Consider the following 15,659-nt stretch of genomic DNA (forward strand, 5'->3'; position numbering starts at 1 on the left):
AGTGCTGTTGGAGAAGCCTTTTTGTGGGGGCATAATAACTAGGGTTAACTCATGACGGAAATCAATAAGCTGAATCTATTAGTTACTTGGTCAAAAAAAGCTGGCAAGTAGTTTGCCAAAATATGTTATTTTAGCCACATCCAAGGCAAGTCAAATGATTGCTGAGGAGGAGAGAATAGAAAAACATTTGTGTATAATTGGAAACAGCAAGTTTGTGCTTTTTAATCCCTGATCTGGAAGGCTCCAGCTGGGGTCTAGTAAAGAATATCTTGCCTGCAAACTCACTGTTTTACATTTCGTAATGATAAAGGGAAGGTGGCTAATGGATTGACACAGGGGCTTTCACGGCTGCAGTAGATTTGGAGATTCCATTCTGACTGAATCAATCCACAAACTGAAATTTTTAGTATCTGATGACTTGTCAGTAGCCCGTGTGAAACAATTAGTCTCCAGGCATGTCTTGTGGTCAAACCCTAGTGCCACCTCTGTGCAGTATTTTTGGTGCAGAATCAGCATAGGGACTCGGGAACAAATTAATCGGAGAGACCAATTTTACTGGTGGCAGCCCTCATGTTTGGACTGGGTTCTGGCAGATAATAATTTTGAAAACAGGTCAGTGATACATTAATTAGTTTTAAAAGAAGCCTAACAGACTGTTGCTTGTGATGGATTTATTGGTTGAATAATATGACCATCAAGCCACATTTTCCTACTATGTCAAAGCCACAGAACAAAGTGGGAAACCACAAGGGTTTGAAGATTCAGATGCACATGGTTCTGGTTATGAAGGGGAAAGTGTACTTTTGCTGTCAAAGGATCTAAGGTAGTGAAGTTCACTGCATTCAGTTCCCACTCTGCCTGCCACGTATGACTTTATGAGTGTCCTCTTATGCCAGGGGCAGGAAATGCCTTGTGATGGCAAGTAGCTGAGCCATCTCTGACAGACTTACATCATCACAGAGTCGCTAGGGAACCCTCTTCTTGTCTTCCATGGCTGCTTTAAAGACACTTTGTGAGGCTTTCTTCTTTAGCAGACCAGAGAATTCAGTCTGAAAGCCTGTCGGGTGGGTCAACCAATGTCTAGGTCAACCAGGCTTGCCCCTTAATTATTCCCTCTGGCATTACATTCACAGGGTCATGGAAGTTGAGGCTAAGTATATACCCTCTATATATAGGCTGTCTATATATTTGGCCTATATGAAACCACATGTCTATAGTATTATTATTGGAATGTGTATTTGCATAATTGCATAATCTGTAGGAGGAGCTGTAATGTGTGTGATAGCACTGAAATAAGACTCCTACATATTTGTGAACTAGTTTCAGGTCCAGTTGAAATCACAGCACAGTCAGGGCAGACTTATAATGTCATTAAACACTGTCAGGGCAGATTTATATTGTCATTAAGCATTTTAGAATTGATATCAACCCCAACAGGTAAAAGTAATTGCTCTGAAAGAAGGAACATTTTGTGACTCACTTGACACTGCATGGCTTCCTTACAAAAATGTAGTGTAATACAAAAATCAATGTAGCCCCTACCAAGCAGATTTAAAATTGGTAAGTTGATCTCAAAATCTGCTCCTAAATTAAAAATCATTGTTCAAGTGGAGTTTTTTTAGTATGGTTGCACACAGATCCTAAAATTAATATTTTGAAGAAAATATAAACTTTCAAATAGAATTTACAGATGTTCATTTGAAAATAACCATAGGAATGGGTTACTTATATAGTTTTACTAATATAGTTTTACAGAGATTACATTGTATTGTCACAGCTAAATGTAAATGTAGAGTCACACGTTTAGGGACAATAATGTAAATGACATTTGTAAGTTTGGAGAAAGGAGAACCTATGACTACCATGACTTGTAACTGGACACACAAGTTAATACAAGAGGGTAAGTGAAATTCTTGGATGTATGAGAAAGAGAACACTGAAAAAAGAGTAAACTTGCTTAAAAAGCTACACTACAAAAAACATTTAAGAGGAGTCTGATAGAGAACAGATTTGAGATATTAAAAATGTTCTTTCTATTGAGAAACTTGGAGCACTTTCTTAACTTGCCTGATAGAAAGCTACGAGTTTACTCAGTCTGCAAGACATTCCTAACAGCTAACAAAAGGTTTTTCCCATAGCTTAAAACCCAACATGATTAGAGTTAATAGAAGCTAAACCAGAAAAATTCAGCCTTGAAATAAAGCAGTTCTTTCTATTTCTCATTTCAACATTATTAGGAGAAATGTGACAAAATATTAATAAAACTTTTGAAATTTCCTTTATCCCTCTCTGCCATCTCTCTTACTGGCCTGATTGGTAAATGACTGACATTCTTCTTTATTAATTTTGTAACCTCTTCTGCAAAAGTAAATACTTACCTGAATTTTAATTATGTAGTAAAACATGTAATTCTGAATCCAGCTAATTGTCCCAATGTAGTTAAAATATAAATAGCTCTGAATATCTCACACCTACTGCTTCCATTTAATGCTTACTTCCTGTGTTTCTCTGCTTGCCCTTTCTAGCACAGAACCAGGGCAAAGGGCCATATGTAGCTAGATCAAAGCAGGAGTCTTTCCAGAAAGGAGTTGTAACTCATGAGTCAGAACTAATCCCTTGATTACCTTCAGATGGTACATTTTATTTCCTTTCTTGTATCTGGCCAGCTGTTGCTCCTACTGCTGATCCGGCTGGTGTTTCAGTGCTTTTATTGGCATTGCTGATACCTTTCAGTAGTCGTGTAGGAGCTGAAGTGGAAATCAGGAAAGTAGTTGTTCTCCACCCAGAGCATTCACTGCTGAGGAGCTTCTCCTTTCTTCCTCTCCAAAACTATTCAATAGGCCTTGAAATTTTATTGTGGCAGTTACCACTTAGATATCTGAACAGCTCTCAGGTTAACCATGTGATAAGCAGGATTCTTAGTGATGGTGGATGTTGGCTCCTTTCTCTCCCTGCTTAGGAATCTCTCCCGGTAGAGGGGAAGAGGTCAGCAGCTGTTGTCTTCACCAGCATTATGAAAGACTTCTCAGTACTTCTTCCAAAATCATGTTAAGATTTGTTTAAAAATATTTACATTTTTATCTGGGTACGTGTACTACTTATTTGCAGCTTTCATTTTCATTTGCAATCCATTGCTGTAGTATCACAAGTAGTAAACCTGGCTTAAATTTATTTTTTTCAGTTTTAATACAGTATTTGAAGGAAAAACTGGCAACAGAACAGGCCCAGCAAAAACAGTTTAAAAGGGTTCTACATGCATACAGACACTCAGCTATATATGTCTCAGAGACTGAAAATCTGTGGTTAAAACAACTATAAAAGTTGCTAATATTACACACTGAAGAAAGAATAGAAGCAGAACTAGCCATCTTTGTAAAACATGGAACAATAATCTAGAAGCTGTCTCTGTACTACACAGATGCAGCTTTTCCAGTTTTTCAGCAAGCAGCAAATCATCTAAGAAAGCCCAGCTCAGTGAATTGACTTCATTTATGTACATTATTGATCGAAAACTTGTTTTTCCTTCTAAGCCAAAGTGACAAAAACTTCTCCAAAGTGAAACAAGTTCAAGCACTCTCAGCCTGGTTCCCATTAAACATCATAAGAACATTGTGACTTGACATTTATCTGGCAGCCTTAAATGTCAAAGACCAGGGTGGCTGGTGCACAGAGGATGGAGAGGCCTCTCTGGCACCACTCGGGATGCTTTTACCAGGTTCGGGTCAGGTGTGATGCCAGCAGAGTGGAAGGAGGTAGTCTCACTTCACTCCAGACTTGAACTATATTTGACCTCCAGGGTACCAGTGACTTACTTGGAAATTGCAAGAACGCTGTATTGCCCTTTATAGAGTTCTAATTCCTTGCCATTCAGAAAAAAAGCACAGCTAATTAAGTATACCTTATCTCATGTAACCCTCATCCAAATAGAAGCAGGGATCATCCTCTTGCCGTGGAGCTGTCGGAAACAACGGTGGGGGTGGCTGCAATTTGAATGTAGACCTTAAAGAATCATGATTCCAAACTTCTTGGTGCCCTTTCCCTATCAATCAAAAAGAATTGTATGAAATAATTATTAGGCTACATAATTATTTTACAAAATAGACGGTGTTTTTACTGCACATTTCCATTTTAGTACCAATCATTACTTCCCTGAATACTAATAGCAGCGTTAAGCATTAATAGCGTGTTTTAAGGTAAAGGGTCAATAGTCTCAGACCTATGAAAGAACTTGGAGCATTTGCAATGTAAAAAAACCCTTTCACAGAGAAGTGTTAAATAATAAATGCATTTCTGGAGGAAATATTATATTGTGGTCCATTCGGAGAGAAATGACAATTTATAAGACATCACTCAGCTGTCTCTGTCTAAAATACCTTTAATAATGCTATGGCTTTGCACGTAAGGCAGAGGTTAACAGAAAGCTTGCAGCTCTCTGCAGAGGTCAGTAAGTATTATACTCACTAAGGGGAAACTGAGGCACATGGTGACTGCACCACTAAAAGGAAAAGGATCTGAACTGGTGACTCAGGCTACTAAGTGCAAGGAAATGGTGCCTTTTCTTTATTTCCAACTAATCTTTTAAAAGTATAATATGCACACAGGGGATGGTGAACTTATTCAGAAAAGGTAAAGGTACTTGAAACTTGTTTCAGGCTGGTTTAAGTTGAAAAAATTGAGGAATGTAGAGGGCAGAGTTTGAAATACTTTATATCAGTTTGAAATTCTTTCTTATGCTTTCATATGCACATTGATATTTTCAAGGACCAGAACTGAAGCCTCAAGAAAGAGGCAGGTCAAGTCTGAAATCTCCTTGCCCCATTGAAGTCAACAAACAGACTTTTTATCAAGCAATCATCTAATCTCTGTGGCGTTATATAAACGCTCCAGTTTAATCCTTCTTAGGTTTACTCCAGTTGTGTTTTTAAGAAATAAAATGGGCTATGACTAATTAAGGGCCCAATAAGCTAACATTTTTCTCCATTAACTTTTTCTCTCCTTACCCTGAAAAAGTATTCCTCCAGCTACAACAGTAACTCAAGTGGGCTAACTCTTGCTTTTCTGAAGGGACTATTTCACTTGTGAGTTAGTTTAATTCTGCCCAGCAGGCTGCAGATCTGCAACAGGCTAAAGCAGCACCTGCTTCTGATGTGTGCCCCTTACTCCAGCAGTGCATGCAGCTTGCTGATCTCACAGAAACGTCATAAAAACTGGGGAAAGGGCAGAGCACTGGGATAAAATTTTGACTGATTCAATGATTTCCTTGGTCTGTGAACTGAAATAAATTATTCTAGGAAAAATGAATGGATCTAGCTGCTGTAAGATATAATTTCCCTTTAATTCCATGGTTGAATATATATATATCCCTGAGATAAGTATGTATATTCTCTATGCTATTGCAAGGCATCCCAAGCTAAGAACAAGCATACTTGGGCAAGAAGACACTTAAACTAATAAGCATGGAAATAGAGAAATAGAATTCATTCTGGTACAGGCTATTCCTACAGGTCTGCACATGTTTTCCTTGAGCACCACAACTCCCACGAGTCACCAGCTGTCAGCAGATTGCTAAAAGTGACTCTCTCCCATTGTTGGAGGGAGTGGAGCTGCTCTCTGGAAGGAAGCTCTAAGAGAAATACAGCAGTCTCTGCATGAAGGGTTGTCTGAGTCAAAGTTGTCCTGTATTCCACTGTCAAGTTGGTTTTTTTCATGCATTCACTACCAGAACTTATGAAACAGTAAGACAAGAAAGCCTGCACCTGCTCTCCTGGTCACTAACAAGTATTTGATAATGCTGTAGAATACATATCTGACTGTTAAAGAGTTAAAGAAAAAAATGAATCCTGTAAAAAATCAGGCCATTGTATAATGCCTCCTCATTGCTATAATGATATCAGTTGCAACAAGTCCAATGGCTGACCTCATTACAAGGGTTTAATTGCATTGTTACACAGTTTCACTTCTTCTCTCTGGCCTCTTTCTCTTTATGACAGCTTTAGAAAGGAATTTCAGCTTGAGGTCAAAGGAAATTAATTACTGCTTTCTTAATCTGTGCTCATCTACATTTAGAAAACTTGGGGCTTTTCACTAACATATTTGTGTCTCATTTCTGTGTAGACCCAAAGTTATAAGACTTTTGTCCTTTGTGAAAGTGCATAAATAGCCTTTTTCATGTCAGAGGCCAGATTTTTTTTCATGTCATTTACAGTTGTCCACATAAGGACTGATGCCAGTGGAACCAGTGGAATGTCTCTGGATATACATTCACTGCAATTGAGGTAAGGCCCTTGCTATGTAACTTCAATTCAGACTAAAGATTCCAGATAGATGCCAGGTGTAAAAAAACCCAAATAAGAATAAAAACAACCCAATAACAAAAGAAAACCCAACCAAACAAGAAAATTTTATTTAGGATAAAAGTTAGAAACAGGATCTTCAAAATTAATGGTAGCTACTTCTGTAGAGAGAAGGATTAAAAAATCTATCTCAGACACTAGTTTTTGCCTGCAACCTACCTCCTGTTTTTACTAAATACATCATTGGTTTGTTAAGGAATATCCAGTTTTTGCTTCAAAGAACTTGCAGTCCAAATAACACATGACCTGGTGTGCTGACATCCAAACAGGGAGGAAGGGGACTATGATAGGGACACTGTAACAACAGTCCTTGGTTGAAAAGGAAAAGCATGTGCAAAAGGTGGTTAAATGCTCTTGTAGCATGAAATGTAGAAGTAAAAACTTCTCATAAATTAGGGCCCTGATTCTGTGATTAGGTAATTTGAATTGATCCCTGTCTCTTACATGAATTCTGACTGGTTTTGAGAAGAGCCAGACTTCTTCCAAAGAGTAGTTTTGTTCCTTCACTTTGGTGAATAGTCAAAGTTGCTTGGGCTTCTACTCATTCTCTCCTGAAGCCTATTTGAGAATGCTACACTGGTACTGATGTTGAAGGAACGTGGTTGAAGGTAGCTCTAATTATGCTCTAATCACATTTTTAATTTTGCCAGAGACCTCCCCTTGGAGGGCGTGGACTGTGTCACTACATGGCAGCAGTCCAGGAATTATTGCAGTCCTTGGGACCAAGAGTTTTGGTGCATCAGTTGTCCAAGATGAATGTCACACTGAGGTGTGAAAGAATTAAGTTGAAAGGCCTAGTTAACACAGATATGGCACTGGTGACAGAATTAAGTGCTAATGATATATAATGAAATGCTATTACATGAAATAGGATCTTTTTCATCCAGTTTTTTGATTTTGTCTGATAAGACTAGTAGAACAAAATGAAAAACTATTCATCAATCAGAGGTCTGGGTAGGTCAGACACTTTGGTCAAGCAATGTGACTAATTCCACCTACCTGCACTATAATTTATTGCAAAATTAGTGCTGTTACATGCAAAGCCATTGTCAGATAAAAGTAATTCTTAACCCCAGGGAAAAAAAAAGCAAAATTTCCTTCCTTCCTTCCTTCCTTCCTTCCTTCCTTCCTTCCTTCCTTCCTTCCTTCCTTCCTTCCTTCCTTCCTTCCTTCCTTCCTTCCTTCCTTCCTTCCTTCCTTCCTTCCTTCCTTCCTTCCTTCCTTCCTTCCTTCCTTCCTTCCTTCCTTCCTTCCTTCCTTCCTTCCTTCCTTCCTTCCTTCCTTCCTTCCTTCCTTCCTTCCTTCCTTCCTTCCTTCCTTCCTTCCTTCCTTCCTTCCTTCCTTCCTTCCTTCCTTCCTTCCTTCCCTCTTTCTCTCTCTCTCTCTCTCTCTCTCTCTCTCTCTCTCTCTGATTTTTGGTGGGTTTTTTTTGGCTAACCTGACAAGATTAAACCTTTTTAATAAGTGGGGGTTTAAGGATGATTCACTTGTAATGATTGAAAAAAGGGCCTTGAGCAAGGACTGATAGACTTTCTCAATATTGACTAAACCAAGATATATTAAAAAAGGGAACAAAAGAGAGTGTAAAGTATTAATTTCTGTTGAAGTTTGTCTGCTTCATTACAATGGAATAAAAGCAAGTCTTAGTGAGAAGAACAAGCTATGATATATTCTACTTTCTCTGAAAGTTTTCAGGACAGTTTATTCTTAACAATAATTCACCAATTCACAGTCTTAATTGCATTGTTACTTGCTTGGGAGATTAATGCATATTCTTATTTTTTAAATGTTTAAAATTATAGTTTGTTATAAAAAAGGTCACTTACATCTGGTGCTTGATTGGCCTTGATTGCTTCTGAAAATTAAATTGTTACATTAGCATTGAAGTAATTTGTAGTTTCAAAAGGTGTTCCAAGGTTTTCATTAAGTACCATACACACCTACAGGAGGGACCAGAAACCAAAGGGAAACTTTTAAAAAACACTCAGTGTGTCCAGAATTCATAGCAAACCCCCTAAACACTCTCTTGTGACCCTTATAATATCCATTCCCTGGTGGGAGAAACTGAGGTGGGCAGAAAGGGTCTTTCCTGTCCCACAGACTCACAGATATTCTTCCAGCTGCACCTTTTGTTTATTCCTTCCAACACACTCTCCTGGTGTGTGCTGCATTCTGCCACGCAGTGTGAAGAGGAGCAAAATCTTGTAAAACTCCAGGGAGCAAGAATGAGAAAGAGCATCTCATGTATCCATCACTCTTTCCCTTGGGATGCCTCATGCATAGTTCGAAGGATGTTGAAACAGATGAGATAATTTATCTGCTCTCTATTCCACCACTTATTCCTCCATCTCTTTTTTTTTTTTTTCTTCATATATATGGTGAAACTGATGCCAGCAGTTGAAAGTAGGATAACAGGAGGAGGTACAGTTGTTCATTGCAGAGGATTTGCCCATGTTGTGTACTCTTTCTTTGGGATTGCCTGAATTAGAATAGATTTAGAAGATGGAGCCTCTGAGTAGATTGAAACTGAATAGGAAGCAAAGGAATAAGGAGCAATTGCTGTAACTATGAAGCTGTACATTGAGGATTTCAGATTTTTTTCCTTATGGATCTGTTTAATCTGTAAGGTGTTCAGACACCGTGCTGAAACAGAACACTTATTTTGGTGTTTTAGGGAAAAAAGAGGTTCACTTTGAGACCAGGAACCAAATCAGGAGTGTGGTTATAATTGTCAGATAACTTTCCAGGATAAAAGACAGCAAATATAGATTACAACGTGGAACTAATCAACTTGGAAATAAGTTGTGATAGTTTTCCATCTCAATGCAGGTGAGGCAACCATAAACAGTAGAAATGTGGTTTATATCTAGAATAATATCTTATATAAAAAATTATGAAATGGAAAAGAATATTGCAAGGATATTGTCATTGACAAGGCTTCCTTTCCTGTATTGTTTCTTCTGAAACTTACACTCAGGGGTTGCAGACTGCAATATCTGGTGACCTACATAAACTTGTATAGCAGCCAGTGTAGTGGTGTGATTCTATTATCTAGACTTCACATCTTACCTGCTGGGAACTTCCAAGAAATGATGTTATAGTAGAAGTAATCCAGTTTTTAGTTTTTGTTGTGGCTTTCCTGTAGATATTATGGAGGGAATCTGCAGGCAGACAATCTCCATCTGTGTGCGTGTATACGTAGGATTGCACCTGAAATTTGGTATCTGCAAACACCTGCAGGACTAAGTATAGTCTGAATTTTATCTAACTAAGCCCTTCTATCATCTAACACCCCCTTGCTGACTGCAGTGAAGGTTTGCTGCTCAAAAACCTTGTCTGGAACTATGTAAGAAAACAAGAGCACAAGACTTTAAATTTCATTCTTGAACTTTGCAGAGTCTGGACAGAACTTTCAGCAACCATATCCTAATAACCTCTCACGGTTCTTACATTTCAGTGACTTAAAGGGCATATGTGAATCTCACCAATTTTTGTTGGCACAGTATTGTGCAGTTTTTGTCGGTGTAGTATCGTGATGCAGATTTCGTGCAGTTGCACAGTGGAGCACTGATTGAAAATCTCCCCCAGATTTCCGGGGGTAGTTCAGGAAAGGTGTAAAATACACCCTGTGCTGCCCTCAGCAGGCAGGTAAAAGTACAGGTGTTGAAAACACCCCTTGGCTGTGCCATGCTGAGTGCCATCCACAGGGCTTAAAAGAACCTTGACTTTGGTCTTTGCAAGAACCTTCACCCATGCAGTCCCCATTGCAGAGCAAGCTTTCTGCTTTTAGGTAATGCCTATTTCATCTCTTGTAAAGACACACATGAAAAAAGGGCTGGCACTAGCCTATATCCATAAAAGCCTAGCAACCAAGAGTATTATCTTTATTCAGAAGAAGTATAGCACTTTTAAGGTTCAGAAACATATATAAAAATTGGGTTCTGAAATGGTCATTTTCCCCCTCTGCTATGCCATTATAGCGATCAGCCAAGCTTCTGCAAGGTAAATACTTTTGGAAAATAAGTGGAAATTTGCTGCAAATCAGTCCCTTTTGTGCATGGCCACAGGAGCATGTTGAAATGTTTGGACACTAATACCCATTCATTTTCTTGGCTCCATAAATAAAAGCCGCCAGCTATGTGGCGGCCGTGAAATGGTATTCTTCAGGACCCAGCAGGAAGCCCCATCCTTATTACCACTGCAGGGGGCAGGACAGGCCCAAAATAGCAAGACAACTAAATCAAGACATTTTCAATGTCTAACAAAATGACTGTGGTTTACAGAGAAGCAAAAGGTTGGGGAAAAAAAAAATAAATGGGCCAGCTTTTATACTTAGCGTAATACCTTTGTTAAAAGAGTTCGGATGAGAAAATAAGGTCTTCAAAAAAGTCTAAGCATATTTCTGAATATCATTTGAAATATGCAAAGATCTGATGGAATCAGAAACAGAGCACGTTGCTATCTGAAAGAACATCCTGTTCAAGTCATGTATTCCAAATGGTAGCCCAAGGTCCATAGTAAAGAATGTCTTCTGGCAACATTGTTGTGTTTCTTGGGTGTTGGTGGAACCAAAAGTTTTGAAAAGAGACATTGGAAATTTGTCAGTAAGATTGGAAATCTTTTTTTCTCCACAAAAAAAAATTAGAAAAATTAAGAATACTTATAAGGAGAAAAGGTTTTGGACTAAACTCTTGTTTTTCTATAAGGTTATTTAGTTTTGTTGGGCTTCATATACCAGGGAATATGATTGTAGATTTTGGTATAAGAACATACTGAAGGGCTTCAGTCAAAATAAAACCCATGTTGAAGCAAAGTGCTGGTTTACATACCTGAACTGTGCTTACTTGGGAAAATATTAAAGTAGTTTTAAAACCCAAGCCTCAGGTAGATTGAGTATTTTAAGTGTACAAAGAACAATTCAGGGGATACCACCTTGCTTAAGACAATCAAAGATTAGACTGATGAGGTTGCAATGAACTTGGAGTTCATCGCTGTACTCCAAAACCAGTGTGTCATTCTCAACAACTACACCACTAAAATATCTGTAGGGAGAGCTTAATTTTATTTTACTTTTATTCACTTTTGGTTCTGATTATAAATTTTCTTAGACAAAGTTAAAGTAAGGATATGCCTTGCACATTAACATTTTGGTGAGTCATTTGTGTGCGTAAATACATATGGATACAAGTGCACAAAGGCATTTTTGGAAATTAAAAGTCTCATTACAGAAAGAAATACTCAGCTTTAGTTTCAAGAGAAACTTAATGTTTTACCTGAACAATTTTTCCTTGCACTGCAAGGAAAAATCACTAAAAGTGCAAAATGTCAGAGAAAAATGAATTCAGTGTATTACTGAGTATTGTCTTGTAGACTAACAAAGGCATTTGACAATTAAAAGGAAGTCTGAAAATGAAAAGGGGTGAACACAGAGCCAGTTTGGTGCTGTCTCCACCTCCATGTTAGCCTGGGACTTGAGCTTGCCATCAGACTCAACTCCCTGGCTATTCAAACTTTTTTTCATGTTGGCTGCCCTCCTAGCTCTGCTCTGGAATAAGCCAGATTGTCCACAATAATTTGTGTACATGATGGAGTCTATTGAAGCTCTTTCCCAACAGAGACAACTGTTTGGCTCAATAAAGTCCATTCTGAAGGCAACACAGCACAATCCATGCCACCAAACACTGCATGGCAATTTCCAAAGGATTCAAACTTATCCATCTTTATGCTTAGATATATGCATACACATGCTGAGAGAGCTTATAAAATCACAAGCCTGTTAGAAATAAAGACCCCCCAAAATATAAAAAATTAAGTCTAATTCCTGGTTGTCTTTTCTACAATAACTGAAAGAAATGTTTTAAGGGAACAATCCCAATTGTATCTGGAAGACGCAAGGAGGTTCTGAAGGTGTCATTATGTGTGTGAAAACCAGTGTAGTTCATCTCCATCCCATAAAGAGCTCTGCATCATATTGTTTCACCTCCTGCCTGTGTGGCACAGGCTTTACAGAAGGGGCAAGTTGTGCATCCAGGCTGCTGGTAACCATACACCTAATCCTTGTGCAGATGAGCACAGGCAGCCTTCCGCTTCCCATTACACCAGTAGCTTAAGATACACCTTTGGGGCACTGACAGTGACCCAGATACATGAGGCTGCTGGCTGCCCAGCTGTACAGCTCACCTTCCTGACCTCTTTGTTTAAAAAAGCAAAGGATCAAGCAATCTACAAAAGAAACTGTAGCAAAGGATACATTGGTGTCAGGACTGTCATTATCATAATTGACACTACTGAAGTAATTCAGACATTAAGCCTGTAATCTGGGCTGGTGTTTGTATCTGCTTCATTTAAAAGTTACGAGGCCAAAATTCATTGAATCCAGCAGAAATTCACCCCCTTACTCATTTATATTTGGCCCACTGAGTGCAGGAATAAATCTTGCCAAATACTTTAAAATATTGTATTTGCAATATGACTTTCAAAATAATTAACCCTAGAAGGAGGATTTAAGAAACTTATGTTTGATACGTGACAGGAATAATACCTGAAACATCTTCCTTATGCTCAGCCTTTCATGACTCAGACTTTTATGATTGCAATAAACACTAGCTTACCTAATAAAAACTTCAGTATTTCAGAGCTGGCACACGGTATGTTGGCTGCATGTTGGTGTCGACTGGAGCTAATTAATATTTTTATAGGTGTCTTCTCTCTACTGTACTTGAAACAGAAACATTGTGGGGTGCTTGCATCAGAGCTGGAGGCAATTGAGAGCCGCCGCTTGCTTTCTGGGCTGAACTGATAGCAAGGAGACCAATTTTTATAGGATTGCAAAAGCTAAATGTGACAATGGTTCATGCAGAGAAGCACTTTTCCCTGTAGCTCTCACAATTCAGCAGGAATGCTGGTGGCTTGTTTGCTGCGAGGTATCTGGAGAGATAGACAGAGGGCCAGCGGACAGATAAACTGGCAAATAGCTATGCCAATACTTAGACAAAGCACACAGTGACCCAGACAAACCACACTTCTTTTTTTTTCCCCTCCTTCTAAAGGCTTTAAAAATGTGTTCTATCAAGCATTTACTCGTGGAGCAGATAAGATTTATCTAACAAGACTGGGCTAAAATTAAAAGGAAAGATGAAATAGCACAAGTGGTGCTAATATGTGTTTTGAAGCGTACCAATCGGCCCAGTGCAATGTCACAGCCCTGGGCTACATTTGCAAGTGGTCGAGCATCTCCTTTTTAAAAGGTTAACCTACAAAGAGCACACAGGCCCTTCTCTATGAATATGGGCAAACACCCAGGGAGCTCCACAACAATAAGAAAATAATGACATCAACCTGACCATGCTTAAGTACATAACATGCTGAAGGTTCACGGTTGTGTGGCCTGGAACAATAAAGGAAAAATAAAGAAGCCTGCTTGGTAGGCCCCAGCTGTTATTAGCCATGCTGTGAGATCAAGGGAAGGTATGATATGGGCTGCCATTTCAATTGAGACCAGGTTAATCTCTCAATTTGTGGAAAAGAAAAACTAAAAAAAATAAAAATAGGGAGGGAGAGAAAGCAGTCTTCACTCCACAGTGCTACATATGGGACAAATAACAATATCCCTATTTACATAATCTGTCTTTAACCCTTTCCTAATAGAGACTTAATTTCCTAAGAGTCACAAACTGCAGATTTAATTTCCCTGCCCACCAAAATGAAATATCAAACCTCTGTTAACTGTTTCTCATTGGTGCTGCCATCGTTTGCAGCTGACATCAAATGCTGCTGACGCTTACCCGTGAGGGACATCTGGTTAGTGCTGGGGGACCAGAAATGGGTATAAGAAGCTGTGGACACCACTGTGTTGCTGTCACTAATCTTTTTCTGGAACTGGGTAAACAGTTAAAAAATTGTGCCATCATTTACAGGCCTGAAGTATGGCAAATAATACCAAGCACTTTCATGAATACTCCTAGTTAATATCTTCCATTTCTTAAACAAAGCACTTTGTAGGTGAAAAACAGTCTTATTTTGTGTGACAGTATTGTGTGGAGGCAGTGTGGTTACTGGATCTCATAGCTAGTTTTTACGTGCAAGAGTCTGTACTGATGAGAGCAGTGAGGGAAGTCCAGGTTCCTCTGGGGTCGCCCACAAGCCTCCCTTAGGCTCCAGGTTGAGGCAGGATTTCCAGCAGGTCTGTTGCAAAAAGCTGCTTTCCTGCAGACTTGTAAAACTGGAGTGGTATATCCTAAAGAGTAAGATTTATGAAATAATAGCCTAGAGGTACTGCATTATGTTATGCCTGTTTTATTTGTAGTTTATTATGTGTAAGGCAGAATGGATACACAGCCTATGAGGCTCCCTCAGGGAGATGTTTAACTTCTCCTGATTTCTGTCCTCTGTGCCAGCTCACTGGAATAAGGGGAGATTACTCCTTCCCCACGAGCATTTGAGCATGATCACAGAAGACCAGGTAGGGGAAAAGGGACCCTGCAGCAAGGGTGAAGGCTGAGATGCTGCTGAGGACAGGGAATAGACAGGACTCCGAGGCAGCAAAAGCGAAGTGCTTCAGAGGGAGCCAGGGAGCTGTGTGCCACTTGTCAGAATTTAGAAAGTCTCTGAGCTGCTGATCTGAGAACAGCCTGATGGAAAGGGCCCACCTTGTAAGGACGCAAGAGCCAGGAAGAGAATCTTGCCAAGGTTTTCGTTCCCGTTTCTGTGTTCCTTAGTTTTTCAGAGGTTTCTTTCCTTTGAAAAGGTTCATTGTTCTTGTGTCTGGCATAAGAAAAACTATCTCTGGAGTTTACAAAGCTAGAGCTGTTCTTGCTGTGCTCCATTGAAAGCAGAGGATGCAGGTAGGGTCATCTCAAAGCTCTGTTGACTCAGCATCATGAGTACTAAGACTGTGTTTGAGGTACCACAATGGCTTGATTTAGTGAAGCTGAAGCAGAGGGCAAATAAGAAGCCTGTGGCAAGAAACAAAACAATGTCCCTAAAAATCCAGGTGAATACCATAAAATCAGCCACTACACAGGCACTTTTCACAGAGTTAATCCAGTATCCTTTACCATTGTCAAAAGCTGATCCAGCAGTAGTGTGTCTGTGTTCTTTTGTTCTCACTGTAGGCTTTGCTTTCAGTTGGGCTCAAGCCTCAGGTTCTTAAGCCATTATAACATTTCACTCTTAGTTCATGACTGAATCAGACTTTTAACTATTTTAACAACAACAAAAAGTTTTTCCCTGTATATATAGGTTACACTAATTTTTGTTGAAAATTTAAAAAAAAAAAAGTGTTTAGAGAATGAGATGAAGAAAAAA

This window comes from Apus apus, chromosome 10 (genome assembly GCF_020740795.1).
Source record: "Apus apus isolate bApuApu2 chromosome 10, bApuApu2.pri.cur, whole genome shotgun sequence".
NCBI classification, from domain to species: Eukaryota; Metazoa; Chordata; class Aves; order Apodiformes; family Apodidae; genus Apus; species Apus apus.